The following is a 27928-nucleotide window of genomic DNA, read 5'->3' on the forward strand; positions in this document are numbered from 1 at the left end:
TGTGATTTATATAAAACAATTACATGGTATGGATATGTGTTAAAAAGAATACGTGGCCATAGAAATTAGAATAATCAAAATATGATGAATAGATTACGTGTCAAGCAAAATTAGATCATACGTAGCGGCGAATGGTGGAGGAAACGAAAGTGAGACGTAGTAGTTTTGTTCAAATCTTATCGTTATGGAGTAGTATAAATAGGAGACAATTTTGAGTTTTTAAATCATACCATTTTATTAAATTTAGAAAGAAAGAATATAAAATATTTTGAAAGGGGGAGTTTCGGTTAATAAAAGCTTGAGGAGTTATTGTCAGAACTAATTACGATCTGAAGCTTACTCTCGTCATATCATGTGAGTACATAGTTACTTTTATCTTACACATAGATATGAAGTATTTTATATAAATTACGTGCTATGTGTGCATATTATCTGTATACTTGCTATCTATGCTGGATGATTAATTTTATACATGTTTTAAATTATTTAAACTGTATATATATATTTTTATCTACAAATATGTTGGGTATAACATGGATAGATAGTTGATGTGTGATGAAATAAAACGATGAGATGCCTCGATGTTATTGTGATCCAGTCATCTAGCGGAGTATGGATGACGACCACAGACTTTTCTAGACAGTTCAGTGGAATGCTGGCAGGCTCGCAACCTGTAGGTGTTAATGAGCTTGGGTATTCATTTGCTGTACTTCATCCCCCACATGGTTGCCTTATTTGACATAAATTGTTGGGAAACCCCCAAAGCAGTGTTGTCGCCCCGATGAAAATCCTTAGACTAGGTCCCTTGTGATAGTTGTTTTAGGGACGTAAAGTGAGGATAACGGGAATGGGTAATCGGGTTATTGTTGTTTGATAAAATTAATAAATTTATTTATTGTGGGTTGAAAATCGTATATGCTCACCAGGCTCCCAAGCCTGACCCACTCAGTTTTCTTTGTATTACAAGTAGTGGCACAAGAGCATAGTTGGATAATGACAAGGGATTTTGGATTATAGGCCTGTAGTTGTAAATAACTGTTGTTAGGCTTATAATGTACTGTTTATGCTTTTGGTCTGTATCGTAACATGACATCCCGAGGTTTTGTTGTATAATGAAAATACATTTCTTTAAGAAATGCTTAGATAAATTTTTATCATATTTTGTTTTGGGAACAAATTCTGCAACTCTTTTAACCAAAGGATTACTCTGATTTTATTTTAAAAGAATAAATTAAATCGGTCTTTTCTGGCCGTGAAATTGGGGATGTCACACTGCAGCATGCTTCTAGGGACAACATAACTAGTCCAAAAATTTTCGAAAGAATACCTGATCCTAGAACTACAAGCATGATACATGAAAATCTTCATTATAATCTACATGAACTGATTAGAAACAAACTACAAACAACAAAAATCTTTTTGAGTTTTATATTTTCAAATGAAAAAAAAAATATTTTTGTGATTTTTGATTTTTCAAAAAGAAAACCAAACAAAAAATATTTTTGGTATTTTTGATTTTTTGAAAATACAAAACAAATAACGAAAATATTTTTGTGGTTTTTGATTTTTCAAAAAGAAAAACAAACAAAAAAAAAATAACTAAGAAATTTCGAAAATTTAAATGTACCAAACTAACGAAAAATTTTCATTATTGATGTCGAAAGCGCAGTGTGTCGAAGATCTGAATGTGAACAGTAACCTCTGAATGATTAACCATTATCTCTGAATTGACACTTTTCCTCAACACCAGCTTTTCATTATTTTGAAAGTAATCTTGGAACAGAACTTGTTTCTATCATCCCCAAACCTGTTAAAATTCTAACAAATGACTTTTCATCCAAGGGTTTTGTAAAGATATCAGCTAGCTGATCAGTTGTCTTTACAAAATGAACTTCGACATTTCCGTCTTCCACATGATCTTTTATGAAATGATAACGAAGAGCAATGTGTTTTGTTTTCGAATGTTGTACTTGATTATGAAAAATGTGTATTGCACTTTGCGAATCACCATACAATGGAATCTTTTTCATATTTATTGCATAATCACGCAATTGACTTTGGATCCAAATAGTTTGAGAAGTGCATGCAGCAGCCGCAACGTACTCTGCTTCAGCAGTTGAAATTGCAACACATGTTTGCTTTTTCGACTGCCAACTAACAAGCTTCCCATCTAATAATTGGCATCCACAACTTGTACTCTTTCGATCTAGATTACAACCTCCCAAATCTGAATCTGAGTATGCTTGAATGAAAAAGCCTGATTTCGAAGGATACCACAATCCTAACGAAATTGTTCCTTTGAGATATCGAAATATATTTTTCACTGCAGTTAAGTGAGGTTCTCTGGGATTTGCTTGATACCTAGTACAATTACAAACAGAAAACATGATATCAGGTCTACTTGTAGTAAGATAAAGCAACGAACCTATCATGCTCCTATATAAAGTAAGATCAATAGCAGGTTTATCTAACGAATGTGTAAGCCTTGTTCCAACCGCCATTGGTACTCTTAACTTGGTGCTATTCGTCAATCCAAACTTTTCAAGCAAATTCTTCATATATTTTTCTTGATTGATAAAGATGCCTTCTCTGCTTTGACGAATATTTAATCCCAGAAAATTGTTAATTTTTCCCATCATACTCATCTCAAACTGACTTTTCATTAAGTTTTCGAATTCACTAGACAAAGCAGGGTCAGTAGAGCCAAAAATAATATCATCAACATAAATTTGAACAAACATTAGATGATCCCTAACTTTCTTCCGAAATAACGTGGGGTCAACTGATCCTTCTTTAAATTTCGATTGTTTTAAGAAATTGGTAAGAGTAGCATACCAGGCTCTTGGTGCTTGTTTTAACCCATAAACAGCTTTATCTAAGATATAAAAATGATCATGATATTCTTCATTTACAAAACCTGGAGGTTGTTCAACGTAAACTATTTCTTTAAGTTCACCGTTGAGAAAAGCACATTTGACATCCATTTGATATACATCAAAATCATTGTGAGCTGCATAGGCTAAAAATATTCGAACAGCCTCGAGTCTTGCGACAGGGGCAAAGGTTTCTTCATAATCGATACCTTCTTGTTGCGAATAGCCTTTAACTACAAGCCTAGCTTTATTTCGAACAATGTTGCCATCTTTGTCGGTTTTATTTTTAAAAATCCATTTTAAACCAACAATTGAAACATCTTCAGGTTTAGGAATTAATCTCCAAACCTTGTTTCTTTCGAATTCAGCTAGTTCAAATTGCACAGCAACAACCCAATCTGAGTGTTCCATTGCAACCTTAACTGTCTTAGGCTCTATTTTCGAAATAAAAACATTAAACATGCAAAACTCTTGATGAGTATTAAGTACCTCATTCTTTGCACGAATTTGAGCTCTTGTCAACACTCCCTCTTGTGGATTTTCAATGACTTGTTCTTTTGGATGATTTCTTGTCCATTTTTCCAGTGGTGGATATTCAGGATCAAAATCTAATGGTGCATCTTCATACATTTCATCATTTTCGGAACCTGCAACAGAAACATTATCAGTTGAGTCAAGAAAAATTTCATTTTGATTCATATTCGACACATTTGTATCAATATGCTCCCCGTCGACATTATTATCATTTTGATGCTCCCCCTCAACATCATCATTAATTCTCCTATTCTTCCCCTCGAAAGAATTCTCCCCCTCAAAATGAGAATTCGAATCCAAGTGCTCCCCCTCCACTGGATCGGTTGACATACTTTCGCTAATTCCAGGAGAAGGTGACATTGAGTTTTCATCAACAACATCTTGAATAATTGTCGAAGAATCAGAATGCTTTAGAGGATTCCGGAAGTTGATTATCTGGAGCATTGATTTCAGCATCAGCAGCTCCTTCTGGAACACCAAAAATTAAATCATAATCAAAATCAGACGAATTAAAACTTTCAGATTCATCTGTTGATTCTTTAAGAATTGGTTTTTGTTCAAAACACTTTTCAACTTGTTTGATATAATAATCATTGAACGTAAGATTGAATGTTTCTTCAATTTTTCTTGCTCGTCTATTCAACACTCGATATGCAATCAAATTATGAGAATAACCCAAGAAAATTCCTTCGTCAGCTTTAGACTGAAATTTCGAAAGATTGTCCTTGAGATTCATTATAAAACACCTGCAACCAAAAACATGAAAGAAGTTGACATTAGGCTTTTGGTTATTGATAATTTCATAGGGAGTAATATTGAAACGACGATGAATGAACGATCGATTTTGAGTAAAACATGCTGTTGAAACTGCTTCAGCCCAAAGATATTGAGGAAGATTCGCATATGTGAGCATCGTTCTTGCTGCTTCACAAAGAGAACGATTTCGTCTTTCAACTACACCATTTTGTTGTGGTGTATATGGTGAAGAAAAATTATGTGAAATTCCTTTATCCGTTAAGAACGAATCAAGAACATTGTTCTTAAATTCAGAGCCATTATCACTCTTGATTTTTCGAACTTTCTTCCTTAAGCTTGTTTCTATTTGCTTGATGAAATCAATCATTGTTTGAGCTACTTCAGATTTTAACCTGAGAAAATAAACCCAAGTGAATCGTGAAAAATCATCAACAATGACTAAAATGTATCGTTTCTTGTTGAGTGTTTCAACAGTTGATGGTCCACATAAGTCGATATGAAGAAGTTCCAACGGTTCAACAATGTTCGAATCTATGACAATTGGATGTCATTGACGATGTTGTTTACCTTGTTCGCAAGCTGCACATAAAGTATCATTGTCAAATTTTAAAATAGGTAAACCTCGAACAAGGTCATTTACCACTAATTTGTTTAAATTTCGAAAATTCAAATGAAAAAGCCTTCGATGCCATAACCAGTTAACATCTGTTGGAGCTTTCGAAGTAAGCACACTGAAGGTTTCCCAACAATTGGTTTGATGTCGAGAGTGAACATGTCACCATGTCTCTTAGATTTTAACAAAACCTCTTTTGTTTCGACATTTGAAATAATGCTTCCTTCTTCATTGAACACCACTTGATTGCCAGTGCCCACAACAAGTTGCAAAACACTTATCAAGTTATATTGAAGACCTTCGACATAAGCAACCCGGTTGACTGTAAACTTCCCATTCGTGACTTTACCATAACCTTTCACTTGACATTTGTGATTGTTTCCAAACTTCACGACTCCTGCATTATCCAAACTTCTGAAGTCTCTTAAATTTTCCTTCTTTCCAGTCATGTGATGCGAGCAACCACTATCAATATACCATTTTTCGTCATATTGCTCGTCACACAAAACCTGCAATTAATTGAAAATTTTAGGTACCCAAGGCTGTTTGGGTCCTGAGTGATTAGTTTGAAAAACAGAGTGTAGACTTGAAGTTAAGACCTAATTTCGAACTTTTGATTTGAAACTATCAATTAACTCTACATCATGAGTTAAAGGCGCAGATACATAAACTTTCGAAGATTTAGGATTGTCACTGACATTCGCCTTTTTCTTCTCAGTTAGATTCTCAACATTCTTCACTTTCGAAATTGGTCGCCAAGTTTGAACAAACGGATTAGATTCTTTCGAAGAAGAACTTCCACTTGAAGATTCATTCAAATATTTCTCATATGCATCATTGATTTGTTGTTGAGAAAATTTTCCAAATTGGTAGATTTTGCCTTTGCCTTCAAGCCAATGATCTAAGTTGTGCATATCTGAATGACCCTTTATGTATGAAACTTTCGAAGGTTGTTTCACATATGGATTTGGAAAGTTTGGTTTTTGTGGAATGAATTTTATATTTGGTTTTGTTCGAACATTTTCAAACTTTTGATTTGTAACATTTGAGTGAAAACCTGTTTTCGAAGAAAATTGATTTTGAAAATCCGATGATTGTTGTGTAAAAGAATGTTGTTTTGAAAAATGATTTTGTGAAAACCTTTGTTGATTGTGGGTTGTAAAATTCCTTGATGATTGAGATGTTGGAAACTTCTTTGTTTGATCATTTTGATTAAAATTCTGAGACAAAGAGTTCGGTGTTTGAGATTTAAATTTCGTGGAATTTTCTGGTGGTAATGATTGAGACAAAGACTTTTGTTTTTGAGCGGGATTTTTTTTAATATCTGAATTTTTTGAAGACATTGTCTTAACAGATTTAGACATTATCTTTTCATTATTTTTCTTTGTTAAATCATTTGATTTCTTACGATTATCCACAACTTACCAACAAATTTTCCATCTTGCTTGTCTTTTCGAAGTTCCATTTTCTTTCGAAAAATTTTCAATTAGTTTCTTAAAATCTTGCGAATTGATTTTAACCATTTGATTTGTTTCAACAGCATTTTCTTTTGAAACTTCTTTTGAAATTTGTTGTTTTTCAACCCAATTTCGTTGTGGTTTTTGTCTTTGAAAAATGTAAGAATTCTTTGTGAGATTATTTTCGACAGTGCTTTGAATTGAAAAGAATCCTTCATATGATGTTTTCTTGTTATCTTCTTCAACCATCTTGTTAAATTCCGGTTTAATGTTGTCAACATTCCCAGTAGTGACAAACACTTGATTAGGAAAGATGATATCATCTGTGCACTTGAAATTTGGATACACAACCGTATTTGTTTCAAGATAATGAGCACCTTTTTCAGTCATCACTTTATCGAAATTTTTAGTATCTCCATACACTTGATCTTCAACAATTCGAGGAATGATTGTTTCTTTCGAAACATTCTTTTCTGACTTTGAATTTTTCGGAACCTCATCCTCGTCCTCATCATCACTACTATCAGTTTGACTATCTCTGACACTCACATGGTCGAAATCATAAACTTTCGAAGTAGAGGGTTTGTCAGTGTCAATCTTAACCATCGATTCATTACATATTTCTTTGCCTTTAGACTTAGATGTGACATTAATGACAGACAACTAAGAACAATCAAGACTTTCCTCTTCCTCAATTTCACTGATTTCGCTAAAACTATCAGAATTATCATCGATATCAGTAAAATTAGATTGAGAGTTAGATTTTGAATTCTCAGTTCTTTTCAAAAAATTTATTTGTTCACTTTTGGTCAATGTGTCATTCACAATTTCAACAAGTTCATCAGCATCAAGATATTCATCTATTTTAACAATACCATAAGCAAATCGATTATCAGGAACTCTGTCAAATTCTGCTATGGTTTTTTCACAGTCATAAGATATGCTATCAACCTTTTTCTCTTTCGAAAGCTAGAAAAGGTAATAACTTCCTATGTTGTTCTTTGCTTATATCAGATGAATGATGCAATGCAGTTAATTTCGCATATAGACGTTTAGTAAAATTACAATAGATGTTTCTTTGAGCTAATAACATCCTTACATCATTGTCCAAATTTTCCCTATCACAACTAAGATTTTTCAATTGAAGTTCTAGATACTTAACCCTCCCTCTTTTTGAATCCAACAACTTTTGAGTCTCTAGCAATTGAATACTATATTTTTTAGCCTCATTACTAGCAGACACAACAAGAGTATCGAAATAAGCAACAGTATCATCAAAAGCAGTTATCTCAGAATCATATGCTTGTAAAGGAATATTAAAAGATTGAAGAATAGAACGTACCTTGGTAGTCATTGGTGATTTATCTCTACTCTTTGTCACGAAACAACAACCAGTCACCACTTCTTCATCTTTTTCCATGAATCTTGCATACATTGCTCCATGCGTAGGATTACACATTTCCTCATCATCTGATCCAGACGACCAGATTTGATAAGTTCCATCATCTTCACCTTCACCTCTAGCAACCAAAGAGATACCCTTTGCTTTTGCTTGAACTTCGTCCAGACGTTCGACATAGTACGCTTCATCTTTCACCTTGTTCTTCTTTTCATCCTTCTTTCGAAGCATACAGTCATTAGCCATGTGATTTGCACCGTGGCAGTAATGACAATCAATTCCAGAGTCTCCTTTAAGCTTCTTTTCAACTTTTGTATCATTAGTCTTCACATCATTCTTTTCGACCTTTTTCTTATCATCACTCACAACTTTGTTGACAAAACTTCCTTTACCATCATTTGGTTTCGACTTTGGATTAAAAGGTTTCTTGAAAAACTTATTTACTCTGTTATTAGAGTAAAACGCAACAGCCTCATCGTCAGAATTCATCAAAAATCCTTCTTCATCAGAATTCTCTTTCTCAAGTGTCTCCTTCTCAGCAACTTTCGAAACCAAAGCTAATCGACCTCCCAGACTCATTTTGTCTCCTCATCTATTTCATTAACTTCTCCTTCGTGAGTCTTCAACAAGTTGTATAGATCATTCAAGGTTGAATTATCGAAACTCTGCTGATTTTTCACCATCATGCTAACACTTCTTCATTCCCTACGAAGTCCCATAATGAATGTGAGATTGAACTCCATGGTTGACCTTGTGACTCCATAACGATTGCATCTGTAAATGAGTTCATTCAAGTGATCATAGTATCCTTCAATGGATTCACCATCTTTTTGTTTGAACTCTTTCAACTCAACCAAGCATTGCTTCACAGAATTAATCTTCGTTTTCTCACTTCCTTGAAACTTCTCTTTGAGTGTATTCCATATTTCTTTAGCAGTTTTACAACCACATACATAGTTGTAAACAACAGGTGGCAGAGCACCTCGCAGTTCCCTCATGCATCTTTTCTCATTGTTCTTCAGCCTCGTAGATTGATCATTAACAGCTTGAGTTGAACCAGATGAACCAATGTTCTGAACATTCAAAGGATGTTGAACATTTCCATTAATGCAATTCCAAAGCTCCTCATCCAGTCCATTCAGATAATCATCCATTCGATCAGCCCACTGATCATAATAATCTGGAATCAGCATAGGAATCTTCGTTGAAGATCCTAGCAGATGAGAAAAAGAGGTCATCGTATTCATGTTAAAGTTCGCCATGAAAGTACGGACGTGATTTTCAGAAAGACTTGATGAATTTCACAAATGAATGAATGAATTGATCCGGAATTCCAAATCGATCACTCGACTAAACAAATCAATTGCAGAATCAAATCACAACTGAAGATCAGAGATGATTCTCAGAACCAGAAAGTGCGGAAACGTTTGAATCAAAATCGCAACTCAAAAACTTATGATTCAGAATGAAAATCAGATCATTGCAGTATGATTCCTGCTCTGATACCAATTGTAGAAGAGATTAATCGAGTGTATGAAAGAAATCAGAGTAAAACAACGTAATCAGAACACCAGAGTAAATAAGATCTTGTTTCAGCTCATTTATACTTTCAACATACAACAGGAGTGTTAGACAGAAGTACAACGAAAGTTCTCTCTATCTCAGAGAACATCTCCGATTTATAGGAAAACTGAAAGTACACAAAAAATACTAAGGACTCGACATTTAGACTTTGTTACTAAAATGCCTTAGTAAATAGATTACATAACATTCGAAACTAACTCAACAAACTTCGACACATTACAACCAATTTGACTCAACAATTTTTAAAAATATGAATATTTTAAATTAATTCAAATTTAAAAATCCGATTTTATTCTGTCAAAATGACAGAATGCCAACCATAAAACTAGTAAATATATTTTCGATTTTATTCTTGCAAATTATATTACCAATGCAGATATTTTTGATAATTAACCTGATTTAAGAATTCTAGATTATTATTCATATACATCCAAGTTAGGTCTATGATTTTATTTTTAATACACATCCGAAATAAAATACAAATTCATAAATATTCTTACAGACTAATATCCTTGTGCATTTTAATATATTTATACATATTCTAACAGAATATCATCAAAAATGAATAAAATTCTTAAAAACTAGCATTCTTGAATATACAATTATTGAACAAATACACTTGATCTTCTTCAGTGGTCCATATAATCCCTTGATCTTCGCATATATACTTGTTGTTGAAATCGATTCCAAATATTTCTCTTATATGATCAATATTGAATTCCTTCTCCATGCAATTCTGAAAGAATAAGATACATTACACGTTAGTATTACCACTTAAACAAAAATACTTGTTGTTAACAAACATTCTCAAAAGACATTCTAACAGAATGCATATATATAAATAAATTCTAATAGAATACATTACAGAATGCACTTAAATCATAGTTTTTTTTTTCTAAATGCATAAACATTCTAAAGCATGTATAAATGCATTATGTCAAAATTACTAGCAACACATGTTTTATGTAATATTTATATTCTCATAGAATGAACATGTGTTTGCATTCTAATATGAAAAAAAAAATCCCCAGCTTAACCCTTTTCATGCAAATTCTGACAGAATGCCAGCTTAACCCTTTTCATCAAAGACTAATGACATGTACCACTACAGTTAGAATAATTCTTAAACAGTGCAATTGACACATTCTTTTTTGAACAATATAACAAAATTCTTACAGAATGGTGAACAAGATGTTATGTACTCTTATAGATATAATATGTTTCTTTATTTAAAAATAAAAAAGAAGAGTTCATTGTGGCATTTCATCGAACGATGTATGAGCATACAGAATATGAAAATTTAGTAAGAACAAAAATTATCGTTGCTTTTTCTAACTTTGGAAATTCAGGGGGCTTTGCCCTACTTTGAATTCAAATTTTCCACTAAAACAAGATTGGAATATAACATTATCTAAAATTCAAAAGAAATTATCTAAATAAATATTAATAAGGATTAGAGAAAATATGCAAATGAGTTCACAATTGTTGACTAGCAAATGGATTCAATTGTTTGCCTAAGAAAAATGGTTGCTTTCAAAGGATTTTTCAACACCACATTAAGTAATCGACAATTGCAACAAAAAAAATTTAGTTACGCATCATAACAAGAGAACAAAGACCAGATACGGAGAAGAGAGACATTACAATGGATTTAGAACCCCTCTCATGTACTCTTCCATCAGGCGTAACCGATACCTGGAACCTAACCCTAGGACTGGCAAACATCCATTTAATGGACTTCTTAGACTGAAATACGTGAGTGATGACAGCAAGAGGAACTACCACCGCTTTTGATGTCGGAGTGGATGTAGTTGATTTAGGGTTAGGGATCCAGAGGAGACCCGCGATTGGGGTTTTCTCCAGAGAGAGCGGATGTGGTTGATTCAGGGTAGGTGGTCAGAATGAGAAGACCGGACTTGAAAATCGGAAAATTGGGGTTTTCTTCGTTGACTAAGTCGACGGTGGGTTGTAGGGAGGACTCGACCTCGCCAGATTGAAGAACTGGGCGACCGCTACTGGTAGTTTCCGCTGGCAGCAACTAATTTCCGGTAGTGAAGCGGCAGTGAAGTTGCCGATTGAGGTGAGGCTACAAATTTTTGAGGCCAATCGTTTGAAGATAAAGAGGGGAGAAGACTAGGTTTTAAGATGTTAATGAATTACCATAATTAAATATGCAAAGATTACTATAATACCCTTACATGATTTATTTAATGATTTATTATTTCCTCAATTCTCATTGGTGCATACATGCACACAATAGTTGCTAGAAACATTTATATCTAGCTCTCTCTCTCTCTCTATATATATATATATATATATATATATATATATATATACACACACACACACACACTAGCCGTTTACCCGCGCAAAGCGACGGGTACGAATAATTTCTTTTAGAAATTAGTTTCTAGGTGGTGATTAGTTTTTTTACGTAAATAGTTTACTACATCTAAACAATTATTAATAAGAGTCATGCTAATAGAAACAAAATAAATAAGAATTAAAATCGAGTTGGAAATTGTTTTCTTTTTGGCTTGAATGAGAACATTTCATCTTCAGACGGACATAGAGAAATTATTGGAAAAAATACCCTCTCTCTAACATATTTGACCAGCATCTATTTCAACATCAATGCACAATATGAAAACATATCATTCAGGTTTGTTGAACGAATGGATATTCTTTAAATTTGCATTAAACTCAAATTTGTGTAAAGTGTGTTGAACATGTCTTCTAATTATGGATTAATTCAAAAATAGCAAACTTTTGTTTGACTTGAATGTTAACTCGAATTCCGACGACTTAATTGTTAATATAAAAAAAATCTAAAATGAAAAAATTAAGGTGTCAAAGAAAAAAATAAAAAACGGAAGACATTTATGAAGTGCAACTGTTTTTAAAGAGTATTTGGATTTTTTTGAAACTAATTATATAATTACAAATAATCTATAATAAGTTATTATAACATGTTATAGAATGTGATATAACAAACTATATAGTAAACCGGATGAATTTTAATTAATAATTTTATGACCTAAAGTACCTACAGAATAGATTACAATAAAAAATTCAAAATAAATAGCATCGTATTTCCATTGATTCTATTAATCATATTATCATTGTTTGGATAAGCATTATAACATGTGGTTCTGTTAGGAGGGATCACTGTTTAATTCTCTTCCTTGTGTTCAATCATACAATTAGCACTGATCTGAGCCTATAACAAAGAAACAAATAAGCAACTCAATTGTTACAAATACGCCTAAAAGGGATAAGAATACTAAAAACCAAGTAAATCATGAGATTTTACATATCTACCTGAACATAATCACATTTTTGCCGCCTTGCTTTCCTTTATGATGACATTGGCTCTAATCATGATTCTTCCCCCAGAAACAGAAGTTGAATACATATCGAGAATCAACCCATCAAATATAGTTTTATATGCAGAAAATCGAATTATGATTTTGAAAATCAGAACTTATAGGTATAATGTGTGTAGAACTTGCTAGATTTGTAATGACATTTGATAAAGCCTGATGCAACACACTTTCCTCCACCCTATGTCTTGACCATTTTACCCATGGGGTCGTTTGCTTTTTTCCTACTATGTCTTGACCATTTTACCAGCATGGTATTTTAGTAATCTTGGTTAGGTAGAAACTGCATACCTAGAAAATAATTTACATATTGAAGAGTTAGATGTGTACATATTCTACAAATAAAGTGACAAAGATAAAAGTCGAGATGAAACAAAACGCCATTATTTTCCCATGTTATCATTTACATGTTGTCATGTTCTTTGCCATACGATGATGTATTCTCTGCAAGATACAAGTAGAGCTAATACAAAACACCATTATTTGAAAGGCTATATTTGAAAGTACATATAAGGTGCTAAGTTGAAATAATTACATTTTTAATCTTACCCTGAACGGCCTAGAGACAGGTTGATGTCCTCCTGCAAAGTCTTGGTCTAGAATAACCAACCTATCAAAAGTTTTAACTGTTAACTAAAATTTTAGAAAATATATAGGTTGTCTAAGGAGGAGGATGACAATAACTAAAATTTTGTTCCTCTTAACTTTGTTTCTCATTCGGATTCCATATAGTAGATAGAATGTTAGAATGTTGGCCTACCAATCCATGCTACAACTAATCAGCTACAACTAATCAATTTAAATACCTGGTAGTTGTTAAATAACAAATTAAACCACTTCCATCTTTGTAACAAAAATTCCAAAATATAAATACAAACGCATCAAGAAAGAACAGATGGAGAGAGAGAGAGAGAGGGAGAGAGAGAGAGAGAAAGAGAGAGAGAGAGAGAGAGAGAGAGAGAGAGAGATGATGATGTTCCTTGTCACCTTGTGTAGCTTTTTGATTAAAATTGAATGAAGCTGAATTTGGGAAAAATGCATCAGCATATTTTCTTTCTTTTGTCATGCTCATCTTATTAAAAAAATCTCAATACCTCTGATTTTTGTTCGTGTACTTCCTTTCACTCATGTTTCTGTTTATCTCCAATCCAATTCAAAAAGTTTGTGATCGTTAAGAGAGAATGTAAAGTTGTTTAGAGATACATAATGAGGAAGAGAGAATGTAAAGTTGTTTAGATTTTGTATTCGGTAGAAAATAAAAGCAAAAAAATTGGATTTTTCACTTACTTCAGTAAATCGAGAGAGATACAGAGATGATTATGTGTTGCTCCGGCAGTGGAGATAGAATTGGATGGAGGTCATAATGGCAACGAATAGGGGTGGGGCTTGATGAAGATGGACAAAGAGATTTTAAGAAGAAAGGTACAAATAATTACTTCAATGTTCATATACAAGAAAATCATTTTTCCTGTGATTTCGTTTCATGAAGTTGCACAGGGTCGATACCGGCATGTTCTTTATCGGAGGTGGATGCAAAAATAAAACCCCAAATAGGTGGTGGATTTTATAGTGGAAAAGGGATTTGAATAAGTCTCGCAAATTTTAAGCAAAAAATTGGGGAGATGGTTATTTGAATCAGTCTTTATATTGAATGACTCGTCCTTATTCTTGACTTATCTACTTTTGTTGACCAAATAAGATTTTATTGCATAAATTCATTGTATAAATTGCATTAAAGCCTTGTACCTCTTAAAATTTAGCCTTTGATCAATTTTGCATAATAAGGAGAGTATATATATATATATATATATATATATATATATATATATATATATATATATATATATAAAAGAGGATGATTGACATTAGTAAAAAGACAAACAAGAGTTTACTATATATGAACATATGTTGATATTTGAAAATATATGAACATGTATTCATATTATCGTATTAATTTTTCTTTATCTTTGCATGTATAAATTATGTTTATTAATATAAATCTATTCCGTTTTAATTAGTTGTAAATATAAAGTTATTGTAATATAAACAAGGATAGAAGAAAAATTAGAAATGGATATGTTTTACCGTATATTTTTTTCACCATCATATCTTTTTGCCTTATTTCTAATCTCATCACGATAGTTGTTATGTAGTTAGATGATATAATTTGGTTATATGTTGAACCCATATATATATATATATATATATATATATATATATATATATATATATATATATATATATACTAGAAATGTCTAAAGGCCGTGCTAAGCACGGCCCAAGATTAACGTAAAACTTTAGTTGAAGTGGATATCCAAAGAATAAACCAAAGAAAGTATATTGCTATTGCAAGTGAAAAAATGAAAGTGCATTGCTATAAAGGTTAAAAAGTAAACTACATTGCATATAATTATTTTTTTAAAGTACAATACACTAATAATAAGAAACGAATGTGTATAATGGTGACATCCATGAATAGTTTAGGTCATACAAACAAGCTCGTAGTGATGCATATATACAATTATCTAATTGTTTTTTTTAATGAACCGTTTAATGTAACATAATTTCATTACAAGCCTTCTTAATTGTAGTTGTGCTTATTTTGTGATGCATATCACCCTTATTTAAATGCCAAGTTTCAATCGAATATAACCTCTTTTTGCTCATCTATTTGCTCATCAACAATTTTCATATTATGCATCAAAAAAATATTAATTTTTCTTTAAAATTGTGATAATTTTTATTGTGAAACAGTTATGGTTAAAAGAAATTTCACCAGCTCTAAGGTGCGCTTTCATGTGAGCTGATGCATCGAAATTTCTTTTTTTATTAGCAATTATTAAAAAGTACCAAGTCGGGACTATGTCCTTGATGCTATGTCCAGATGGCATTACGACTCATAGACCCTTCTAACGAAGGATTTGTTTTATTTGTAGAGTTTTCATGGCCTTCAGTTTAAGAACATGAATGATTGTAATTAAGAAATCCATGAAAAATTGAGCAAAAGAGATTAGATGAATGCCTTCATCTCTATAAAGAGCTACCAATACTTCAGGTGGGATGCCCTATGTATGTCATACATTTCAATATCTTTTTGTTCTCTACCATCTTTAGCATTTGGAACCTTGTAAGAGATCATTTACAAAATATAATTTTGAAGATTAACTAACTAACTCAAGATAAATAATCAGGGGAATTAAAGGGATTAGGATTCATGATCAGTGGCCAACCTGCTCTTTATCTAGTGGCAATGGAGTTGAGTTTCTTAATTGTCGCCTCTCTACAAGCATGTTCTAGGCCCCTGTAAACTAAAAACTCAATAATTATTTTTTAATTAAGATAAGTGAAATTTGTGTTGGTATTCAAACAACTTAAAATTACACAAACCTAGTTATTCCATGAAGTTCCAACAAGGTATAATTTCCTTTAATTCAAATCGACAACAAGAAAGGACCGTCATTAAAAGCCCTAACTTATCAAGCACAACACATGTATTCAAATCAAAAAAGTATAATAAAAAGAACCACAGAACAGAGAAATTAAACAAGTAATATCTCACAAAAAGATTGTACAGGAACTGAATGAACGAAGAATCGGTCTGAAGAGAAGTACAAAAAAATAGACCACACCTGAACATGTTTGGCTCTAGGGTAGAGAAGACGGAACTTTATTATTGATTTTGCGTAAAAAAAACTGGAGATATCACCTCTGCGTTACCTGAATTGGATCGGAATCAAAGATCAAACCTTTCATTTTCCATCATTCTTTAAAGATAGACAGAAAAAAGAGACTGCAAAAACAGTAAGCAGATCAAGTGACAGTAGAATACATGCAACGGTGGTGGATAACAACAGTCCCAGAGAGAACGGCAGTTAGGCAAGTGTCTAGGCTTGTAGAAGGTATGCATTAGCGTAGAGAAGGTAAAGCAGAGGGTGGGTGCGATGTTGGAAGAAAACGGGGGAGAAACAACTCGATTCAGGTTTCTCTAAAGCACATAATAAGATGAAGAGGTGGTGAGGAAAGGGAAAAGGAAAATGTTAGTGGTGAAGTGATGGCGACCTCGATTCTTGAGGTGTGTATAAAAAACTGTGTAGGAAAACAGTTGTCCAGATTGTAGAGAACTTGTCCTCTCAAAAAGGGTACACGTGTATGTATATATGACTCAGTAAGGAAGTAAAATGTCGGCGACTGTATTCCACGTGTCCACCACAACCTCTTTCATTTCAAATGGAGAGTTTTCATGAGTAGACCTTTTTATATTCTTCACACACCAAAGACCTATGACAAAAAAAATACCCAACGATTGTGTTTCACGCGCTCACCACAGTGCTCCTCATTTCAAATGGAGAATTCTTAAGGTAGAGGCTTTACATATATATATATATATATATATATATATATATATATATATATATATATATATATATATATATATATGGGGATAGGAATATACATTACAGCCCCACCTACGCTTAGGTACTAAACCTCTAAAATATGTCGTTTTAACTTGGTAAATATACCCGATTTGGTTTCATTTGGTAAATATATCATCCTCGATAATATTTCTTTCTTTCATTATCGTTCTACCATCACTGTTTTCTTTCCTCCATTATCGATTATTACTTCACCCAAGTGAACATTACTTGTTTCCACTGTCACGAAGGGCAAAGATAATCAATATTATTTCTTTCTTATCTAAACCCTAAACCCTAAACACTAAACACTAAACCCTAAACCGTAAACTGTAAACCGTAAACCGTAAACCCTAAACCCTAAGCCATAAACCTAAACCCTAAACTCTAAACCCTAAACCCTAAACCCTAAACCTTATTGTGTCGATCTTGAATTTACATCTTCAAGTATTAATCGTGAATCCACCAACCGTATTCTTTATATAGTAAAACAATGTATTTTCAAGAGGTTTAGTACCTAAGCTTAGGTGGGGCTGTAATGTATATTCCTTTTTCCCTATATATATATATATATATATATATATATATATATATATATATATATATATATATATATATATATATATATATATATATCTTACTATATTATTATATAAACCTTACTATTTCTAAAAATAGATTGAAGACGTACAAACCATTAAGCTTTAACAACTGATGCATAGTGGGTTTAAATTTTTTTTTTTTGGTGAAAATAGAAAGAATTATTAAAACAAAATTCGATCCTTATCTCGAGTTTGACTCAGTATGTTACCCATATCTCGGTTGCATACCATGAATAGAGGAGTTGATGGTTAATTTACCACACCAATAGGAACAACTATAAATGGCGTCATCTTAACCATCTCTCTACAAACCATGATCTCTATCCTTATCTCTTTACAAATCCTGGCGGTCGACAAATGTTACTCCTCCTTCTGCCTATCACTGCAACGATAACCACCACCTAAATCGCCTTCCTCTCATCGCAACAATTAATCCTTCATTCCTCCATTGCAGATTTGCTATGTCGTGCTCTTTTTCATAGTATCATTTCAGAATCAAACTCAAGTTTGATGTGTTCGCCATGAATATAGTAAAAGATATGGGGTTGATTCAATTGAGTACACCTGTGTAACGCCCTGTTCCAGGTACGCAATTATTGAAACTATTCAAAAATATAATTGAACTACTCGATGAGTTGGTAGCCCTAACTCGTCGAGTAGATCGCAGAAAAGACGCGGGATTTAAAGAGTCTACTCGGCGATTCCAAGCATGAACTCGACGAGTAGGACTGCCAGTGGGAAACCCTAATCTTTAGGGTTTGCGCCCTATTTAAGAAACATTACAGGCCCCCATTCCAGCCTCCATTACCTCCACTCCTCATTATCGAAACCCTAGCAGCCTTTGAGTATTCTTAAGCTTTCCTTGCCATTTTTATGTGATTGAAGTTAGAAGAAGGAAGGAAACCCTTGGTGATTCAAGAAGAGGCAGTAGATCCAAAGCTTCTAGTGCATTTCAAAAACTTAGAAGGTATAAAGCTTATACCTTGGCTTATTTTCACTTAGATCTTCATGAAGCTTGTTTGTTGTCACTTTTGAGCCATTTCCAAGTTCATTTTCGAGTAGTGACCATTTGGGGATGTAAGGACTTCAGATCTAGACACTCATGAGCTCCAGAAGCTCAAAGTTGCCACCTTTATTCGACCATGTCCCCATTCTATGCATTTAACCTCCATTTCTGGCTATGTTTTGGTGTTTAAGCTCCATATCATCATGCATGAACGTAAAGTTAGCAACGTTACGTGTAATGCTAGCCTAGGGAGTCCAGATCTATGTATTGGAAGCATCGAAATGGATTAGAGTCGACTGAATAGATATGTCACAAGGAGGACTCGGCGAGTTGTTCTCGGACTCGGCGAGTCGGGCCGTGAACCCTAAGTCCTTTTCTGATTAGGAGTAGGACCAGTGAGTTGAGGTGGTGACTTAGTGGGTTGGACATGACTTAGACGTGAAAGATTGAAGACTTCGACGAGTCTACGAAGGGACTCGGCGAGTTAGAGTCGATATGTCCCTTTTCTGATTATGCTAGGACTCGGCGAGTCTAAGGACGACTCAACGAGTTAGTTCGACCAGTCGCGATGTCAGTTAGCATGGGGACTCGGCAAGTCATAGGGTGACTCGGCGAGTAAGTCAACCCAGAAGGTTGACTTTGGTTAGGACGTTGACTTTGACCAGGGGGTAAAATGGTCATTTTACCCTAAGAAGGATTATTAGTTTTTGATTAAGTGTTGTTATGGAATTATAGCCGGAGAGTCGCCGGAGCAGCAGATAGGGATCCCTCACCCAGTTTTTCAGCAGTCAGCCATACGAGGTGAGTTTCCTTCCAGTAGTAACGGGTCTACGGCCATAATGCCGACCCGTTTAAGTTGTAGAGTATGCCGGGGTGAGCCCGATTCCGGGGTTAGCCCGAAGCAGTTTATATGTTTCCGGACTTCGGTCCGATGCCGGGGCGGTCCCGAGAAGTAGTTATGTATGCTTGATGTCTTTGTGATTCATGCATGTTTATGTGTTACATGTTATGTGTTATGTGTTCCGGGGCAATCCCGATGTATGTTAATTATTATGCCATGAATTACATGTTCCGGGGCAAGCCCGATGTATGCTGGTTTATATGTTATGATTATGCGTTCCGGGCTTCGGTACGATGCCGAGGCAAGCCCGTTGCAGATTATGTGTTTATGATATATGTTATGCTGTGTATGTGCAGGGGTAAGCCTGATGCCGGGGTGAGCCCGATGCCCGATGCGGTCGGATGCCAGGGTGAGCCCGATGCCGGACAGGAGTTCGATGCCGGGTAAGCCGATGTCGGGATACGTCCCGATGCAGTTGGGAGTAGTCCCAAAGTTATGTTAATTGGTATACGTGATTTGTATGGTATGTGGTAGTTTGGGGGAGCTCACTAAGCTTCGTGCTTACAGTTTCAGTTTTGGTTTCAGGTACTTCAGCTAGCAAGGGAAAGGGCTCGGGATGATGGCATGGCACACACCATAATTTTCTTAGCCTGGGAGTATACTCTGATATTTTATATGAGATTGTGATATGATGATAGATTTTATGAGATTTCGAGATACATGTTTTATGATATTTATGTTTGTTAAATGATTTTGAAAACGAAATTTTTGGCTAGTATTTTTGGGATGTTACAAGTTGGTATCAGAGCCTTGGTTTGAGGGATCCGGGCACACTTTCGGATGTGTCTGAACTCAAACTAAGGAAGTGGTATAAGTTTTCAAAAGAAAAACCATGTTTATAAAAGGATTTTGAGGAAAGAAAACAATTTTAGAAAAGTATAAAGAAAGGAACTTTGAAAAGAGAAAAGGGTGTAGTGCATGCAATCATCCGAGCTCAAGTAAGTACTCCCAAATTAACCATACAAGTTTATGCTATGTTATGATTATCAGCCTTGTTAGAACAGCATGATATATTAGGACTAAGGATCTAGGAAGGATGCCTTATGTGCCTTCTAGATGAGTTTCAGCTTTATGAGAACTGCATGCTAGTACAGATTAGTCAGTATGATAGCCAGAGTAGTATATGCTTGATTATATGTACTCAATGCCCGAATGCTGCTTGCTTTGTGCTTTTAGGAGTTCTAGTTGTCTTTCACTAACTAGTAAACGAATATGTTAAGTACATATTGCAAGGACTAAATAATTTCAGAAGGTTAGGTATGGCTCTAATTCGCAGCTCTTGTTTGAGTCCAACCGTTATAGGGTAGGATCTCTCATTTGAAGAATTATCTAGTCTGAGTAATATGTAATAGTATTCGTAAGCTAGTTAGGGGAAGAAGGCAGGGACTTCTTATGAAGCTGATGGTGGAGAGTGAGTTGTTGACTACCCTAGGGCAAGCCTAGGATGAGAGTAGCAGAGAGCAGTAGTAGTAGAAGGGACTTGGTGGAGTTGAGGCAGTCCTTGAGGAAAGTACGGATAGATGTGGAAGGTAGTATGGGCACGTACTACTGAAAGCAGAGGATCCGTACTCGAATCTAGGAAGGCTGGGATGAGACCAGAAAACTTGCAGTGTATGTGATCCCTCCAGTTATATTAGTATTTTGACGCTTGTTATGATGTGTTTTCAGAATGGTGGTTTTACGCTCTAGACCAGCAGTGGGTAGCTCAGGTGCAGGAGAGGGATCGGGCTCAGGCTCTGGAGGCGGGCAGTTAGATGAGCAGACCAGGGAGTTCATCTCCTCGGAGGTCACACGCAGCATACTAGACCAGACTCCTGTGATTTTTGGATCGGTCAAGGAGGGTATCTTAGAGCTTCTGGATGAGAAGCTGAGCGCGTTCCGTACTGAGATAGCGGCCATGATGGGATCGCGCACCTTGACTCAGGGAGTTCAGAGCTTGTGGAGCTCCCGACTACCATGGGGCTCAGGACCCCATTGCGAGTACCAGATGGTTGGCAGATGTTGCCCACACGTTCCGTACCAGCAAATGTCCCGAGGGGGACAAGGTCAGATTAGCATCCTGTCTTCTGAAGGACAGGGGACGAGATTGGTGGGAGGAGGTCGGGAGAGCCATTGGAGATGACACTGTGTTGGATGCTATGACCTGGAGTGACTTCACGACCAGGTTCAGAGCCGAGTTCGCACCAGTTATTGAGGTGCAACAGCTTGCTAGGGAGTTTCAGGACCTCCAGCAGACTACAGAGACTGTGGCAGAGATTATCTCCAAGTTTAGGGAGAGGGCCCTTCTTGTTCCGTAGTATGTGGCGGATGAGGAGATGAAAAAGGCCCGATATCATGAGATGTTGCGGAGTGATATCCGCCAGTTTGTGAGCCGATCCAGCTGTAAGACGCTGGAGGATATGATGGCGAGGGCTCGAGAGAGAGAGAGAGAGTTGGATTTAGAGATGGAGAAGAAGAGGAAGCCAGAGGGGGTTCAGTCAGGAGGTTCGGGCAAGAAGCTTAAGGTATCAGATCACAGATCTCGGAGCCAGCAGAGCCACAGTCGTTGTGGAAAATGCGGCAGGATACACGAGGGGGCGTGCAAGGCAGGGAGTTCGGGCTGCTACAAGTGCGGCCGAACGGGTCACATGAGCCGAGATTGTACAGCTACTACCACCACCACACGAGCATTAGACCTGATTTGCTTTCAGTGCAATCAGAGGGGACACAAGCGGTCCCGGTACCCTAGCTTAGCAGCAGAAGGGAAGGTGGCAGCACCTTCTCCTGCCACCTTGAGGATTACAGATGGCCGTCAGGGCCGGGCTGAGGCGCCTACAGCGCGGAGCAGGGCTTTTCAGCTTACTAGAGAGGAGGCACAAGCAGCTCCTGACGTGGTGACGGGTATGTATTTTCCTTTTACCTCTGTTTTTGATATTGTTTGTTTCTCATATTTATGTATTTGCGTATAGGGTCGTTCTTAGTGAACGACATTTCAGCTATGGTATTGTTTGATTCGGGGGCTACCCGATCATTTGTGTCGATCGCGCTTAGCAAGCGATTTAGCAGAGTTCCAGGGGAGCTGGATTGTCCACTCGACGTCGAGATAGCTGATGACATGACCGTCAGGGGCACGAGAGTTCATAGAGGATGTACATTACGGTTATTTGAGGAGCAGTTCTCAGTGGATTTGGTTCCTATTGCCCTGCGAGGGAATAAGGTTATAGTGGGTATGGAATTGTTGAGCCCCAATGGGGCAGTGATAGATTGTGAGCAACAGTTGGTTAGAGTTCGCACTCCTAGTGGGGGAGAGTTAGTGATTCAGGGCGAAGGGCCACAGCGCGGACCGGTTTTCTGTTCTACAGTGAGAGCGAGACGTCACATTCAGCAGGGTTGTGCAGGATATGTCGCGTATGTTATGGATACCCGAGATAAGGGTAAGACGACAGTCGATGATGTACCAGTGGTACGAGAATATCCGGACGTATTCCCGGAGGATTTTCCTGGGATACCTCCGGAGAGACAGGTTGAGTTCCGGATTGACCTGGTCCCTGGTGCGGCTCCGATAGCCAAGACACCATATCGGTTGGCTCCTCCCGAAATGCAGGAGTTGTCTACGCAGCTGCAAGAGCTGCTAGAGAAGAGTTTTATAACGCCGAGAAGTTCACCATGGGGAGCCCTGATCCTGTTTGTGAAGAAGAAGTACGGGTCGCACCGTATGTGCATTGATTACCGGGAGCGAAATAAGGTAATGGTGAAGAACCGTTAACCACTCCCGAGGATAGATGATTTGTTCGACCAGCTTCAGGGAGCATCTTGGTTTTCCAAGATTGATCTACGGTCCGGATATCACCAGATGCAGGTCAGAGATGATGATGTGCAGAAGATCGCTTTTAGGACCCGCTATGGTCATTATGAATTTGTGGTGATGCCGTTTGGGCTCACCAATGCTCCAGCCGCGTTCATGGATCTCATGAACCGCGTGTGCAGACCGATGCTGGATCGGTTTGTAATAGTATTCATTGATGATATCTTGGTTTATTCCAAGGCTGAGGAGCAGCACGAGGAACACCTGAGGGAGTTGCTTGAGACCTTGAGGAGGGAGAGACTTTTCGCAAAGTTCTCCAAGTGCGAGTTCTGGTTGCGCGAGGTGCAGTTTCTGGGGCACCTTGTCAACCAGAAGGGTATATTAGTAGATCTGGCCAAGATTGAGGCCGCGATGCAGTAGGAGGTCCCGAGGTCTCCATCCGAGATCCGGAGCTTCCTTGTTTTGGCAGGGTACTACATGAGATTCATCCAGGATTTCTCCAAGATAGCAGTTCCGCTGACCCGACTGACCAAGAAATCGGTGGTGTTTCGTTGGGGTCCTGAGCAACAGACAACGTTTGAGACGCTCAGGCAGCGACTATGCGAGGCGCCGATTCTCACCCTGCCAGAGGGAGTAGATGACTTTGTAGTCTACTGTGACGCTTCGATCACAGGTATGGGAGCAGTATTGATGCAGCGGGGGCATGTGATAGCTTATGCCTCGAGACAGTTGAAGCCTCACGAGGCTAACTACTCGACACATGATTTGGAGCTGGGGGCGGTGGTGTTCGCCCTCAAGATTTGGCGGCATTACCTCTACGGGGTCCGGTGTACTATCTACACGGACCACAAGAGCTTGAGGTACCTCATGGATCAGCTAAATTTGAACATGAGGCAACGTCGGTGGTTAGACGTGGTAAAGGATTACGACTGTGAGATCCTTTATCACCCGGGCAAGGCCAACGTAGTGGCCGACACCCTGAGCCACAAGGCGGTGGCGGCTCCGATCTGAGATATCTGTGTGAGGTTGACAGTGATCACTCCACTGCTGGAGCAGATTAGGGAGGCGCAGGTTGAGGGCCTGAAGGAGGAGCGCTAGAAGTGCGAGAGGATAGTGGGCCAAGTAGCTTCGTTTGATTACGATAGCCGAGTATTATTGACCCTGCATGGGAGGGTCTGGGTACCGTACTGGGGCGGAGTACGGCAGGTGTTGATGGATGAGGCCCACAAGTCTCGGTTCTCCATCCATACAGGGGCGACGAAGATGTACAGAGATCTTCGACCCGATTACGGGTGGCCCTGCATGAAGCGGGACGTATCTTGGTATGTGGAGAGATGACTGACCTGCAGGAAGGTCAAGGCAGAGCACCAGAGGCCCCATGGTAAGATGCAGCCGTTAGACATTCCTGTGTGGAAATGGGAGGATATCACTATGGACTTCATTACTAAGCTTCCCAGGACCGTACGTGGGGTTGATTCGATATGGGTCATCGTGGATCGGTTGACCAAGAGCGCCCACTTTATACCGATCCAGGAGAGCATCTCGGCCGATAAGTTGGCCGAGATTTATGTACGAGTGGTAGTGGCATGTCATGGAGTGCCTGTCTCAGTGGTGTCAGACCGAGATGTCCAGTTTACTTCCAGATTTTGGAAGCGGTTTCATGACGAGATGGATACTCGTCTCCTTTTCAGCACCGCTTTACACCCTCAGACGGACTGACAAAGCGAGAGAACCATTCAGACTCTCGAGGACATGCTTCGGGCGTGTGTGTTAGATTTCGGTGGCAGTTGGGATACGTATCTTCCGTTAGCGGAATTTTCGTATAACAACAGCTATCACTCAGTATAGACCGGCCTCCCTTCGAGATGCTCTACGGGAGGAAGTGTAGGACCCCAATCTGTTGGGGTGAGATCGGTCAGAGAGTCATGGGGAGTATGGAGGTAGTACTCAAGACCACAGAGCGGATTCAGCAAGTCCGGAGCAGGCTCCAGTCTGCTCAAAGTTGGCAGAAGAGTTATGTCGACAAGCGGCGTTCGGACTTGGAGTTTCAGGTGGGCGATATGTTCCTTCTGAAAGTATCACCCTGGAAAGGTGTTATCAGGTTTTGGAAGCAGGGCAAGCTGGGACCCAGGTTCATTGGTCCATTCAGGGTTTTGGCCCGGGTAGGTCGGGTTGCCTATCGGTTAGATCTTCCAGCAGAGCTCAGCCAGATCCACAGCACGTTCCATGTTTCTCAGTTGTGGAAGTGCTTAGTGGATGATTCAACAGTGGTACCCCTGGAGGACATTCAGGTTGACGATAGCCTGAACTACATCGAGGGACCCATGGCGATTTTAGATCGCAAGACGAAGGAGCTAAGGAGCAAGAGGGTAGAGTTAGTGAAGGTGCAGTGCCAGCATCGCAAGGGTTCGGAGTGGACGTGGGAGTCCGAGGAGGAAATGAGGGAGCACTACGCAGAGTTGTTTTCAGAGACAGCAGACTTCGAGGACGAAGTCTAAGACAAGTGGGGGAGAACTGTAACGCCCCGTTCTAGGTATGCAATTATTGAAACTATTCAAAAATATAATTGAACTACTCGACGAGTTGGTAGCCCTAACTCGTTGAGTAGATGGCAGAAAAGACGCGAGATTTAAAGAGTCTACTCGGCGATTCCAAGCATGAACTCGACAAGTAGGACTGCCAGTGGGAAACCCTAATCTTTAGGGTTTGCGCCCTATTTAAGCAACATTACAGGCCCCCATTCCAGCCTCCATTACCTCCACTCCTCATTATCGAAACCCTAGCAGCCTTTGAGTATTCTTAAGCTTTCCTTGCCATTTTTGTGTGATTGAAGTTAGAAGAAGGAAGGAAACCCTTGGTGATTCAAGAAGAGGCAGTAGATCCAAAGCTTCTAGTGCATTTCAGAAACTTAGAAGGTATAAAGCTTATACCTTGGCTTATTTTCACTTAGATCTTCATGAAGCTTGTTTGTTGTCACTTTTGAGCCATTTCCAAGTTCATTTTCGAGTAGTGACCATTTGGGGATGTAAGGAATTCAGATCTAGACACTCATGAGCTCCAGAAGCTCAAAGTTGCCACCTTTATTCGACCATGTCCCCATTCTATGCATTTAACCTCCATTTCTGGCTATGTTTTGGTGTTTAAGCTCCATATCATCATGCATGAACGTAAAGTTAGCAACTTTACGTGTAATGCTAGCCTAGGGAGTCCAGATCTATGTATGGGAAGCATCGAAATGGATTAGAATCGACTGAATGGATATGTCACAAGGAGGACTCGGCGAGTTGTTCTCGGACTCGGCGAGTCGGGCCGTGAACCCTAACTCCTTTTCTGATTAGGAGTAGGACCATTGAGTTGAGGTGGTGACTCAGTGGGTTAGACATGACTTAAACGTGAAAGATTGAAGAACTCGACGAGTCTACGAAGGGACTCGGCGAGTTAGAGTCGATATGTCCCTTTTCTGATTACGCTAGGACTCGGCGAGTCTAAGGACGACTCGACGAGTCAGTTCGACCAGTCGCGATGTCAGTTAGCATGGGGACTCGGCGAGTAAGTCAACCCAGAAGGTTGACTTTGGTCACGACGTTGACTTTGACCAGGGGGTAAAATGGTCATTTTACCCTAAGAAGGATTATCAGTTTTTGATTAAGTGTTGTTATGGAATTATAGCCGGAGAGTCGCTGGAGCAGCATATAGGGATCCCTCACCCAGTTTTTCAGCAGTCAGCCATACGAGGTGAGTTTCCTTCCAGTAGTAACGGGTCTACGACCACAATGCCGACCCGTTTAAGTTGTAGAGTATGTTGGGGTGAGCCCGATGTCGGGGTTAGCCCGAAGCAGTTTATATGTTTCCGGACTTCGGTCCGATGTCGGGGTGGTCCCGAGAAGTAGTTATGTATGCTTGATGTCTTTGTGATTCATGCATGTTTATGTGTTATGTGTTCCGGGGCAAGCCCGATGCCGGGGCGAGCCCGATGTATGTTAATTATTATGCCATGAATTACATGTTCCGGGGCAAGCCTGATGTATGCTAGTTTATATGTTATGATTATGCGTTCCGGGCTTCGGTCCGATGCCGGGGCAAGCCTGATGCAGATTATGTGTTTATGATATATGTTATGCTGTGTATGTGACGAGGTAAGCCCGATGCCGGGGCAAGCCCGATTTCGGGTTGAGCCCGATGCCCGATGCGGTCGGATGCCGGGGTGAGCCCGATGCCGAACATGAGTTCGATGTCGTGTAAGCCGATGCCGGGATTCGTCCCGATACAGTTAGGAGTAGTCCTAGAGTTATGTTAATTGTTATACGTGATTAGTATGATATGTGGTAGTTTGGGGGAGCTCACTAAGCTTCGTGTTTATAGTTTCAGTTTTGGTTTCTGGTACTTCAGCTAGCAAGGGAAAGGGCTCGGGATGATGGCATGACACACACCACAGTTTTCTTAGCCTGGGAGTTTACTCTGATATTTTATATGAGATTGTGATATGATGACAGATTTTATGAGATTTTGAGATACATGTTTTATGATATTTATGTTTGTTAAATGATTTTGAAAACGAAATTTTTGGCTAGTATTTTTGGGATGTTACAACCTGTTAATTTTTTTTTGTGATGTGAAATGTTGT

At 38.0% G+C, this 27928-nt stretch overlaps 1 long non-coding RNA gene across 1 annotated transcript; it reads left to right on the top strand.

The window, feature by feature from the left end:
* Positions 1 to 245: 245 nt before the first annotated feature.
* LOC145163211 (uncharacterized) lies at positions 246 to 27877 on the top strand. Its single transcript, XR_013739643.1, has 3 exons — positions 246 to 354; positions 19817 to 19903; positions 27667 to 27877. It is a non-coding gene; the product is annotated as an uncharacterized LOC145163211 (long non-coding RNA).
* The last annotated feature ends 51 nt before the right edge of the window (positions 27878 to 27928 follow it).

Source organism: Lactuca virosa, chromosome 3 (assembly GCF_052849685.1).
Source record: "Lactuca virosa cultivar CGN04683 chromosome 3, Lactuca_virosa_CGN04683_v6, whole genome shotgun sequence".
NCBI lineage: Eukaryota > Viridiplantae > Streptophyta > Magnoliopsida > Asterales > Asteraceae > Lactuca > Lactuca virosa.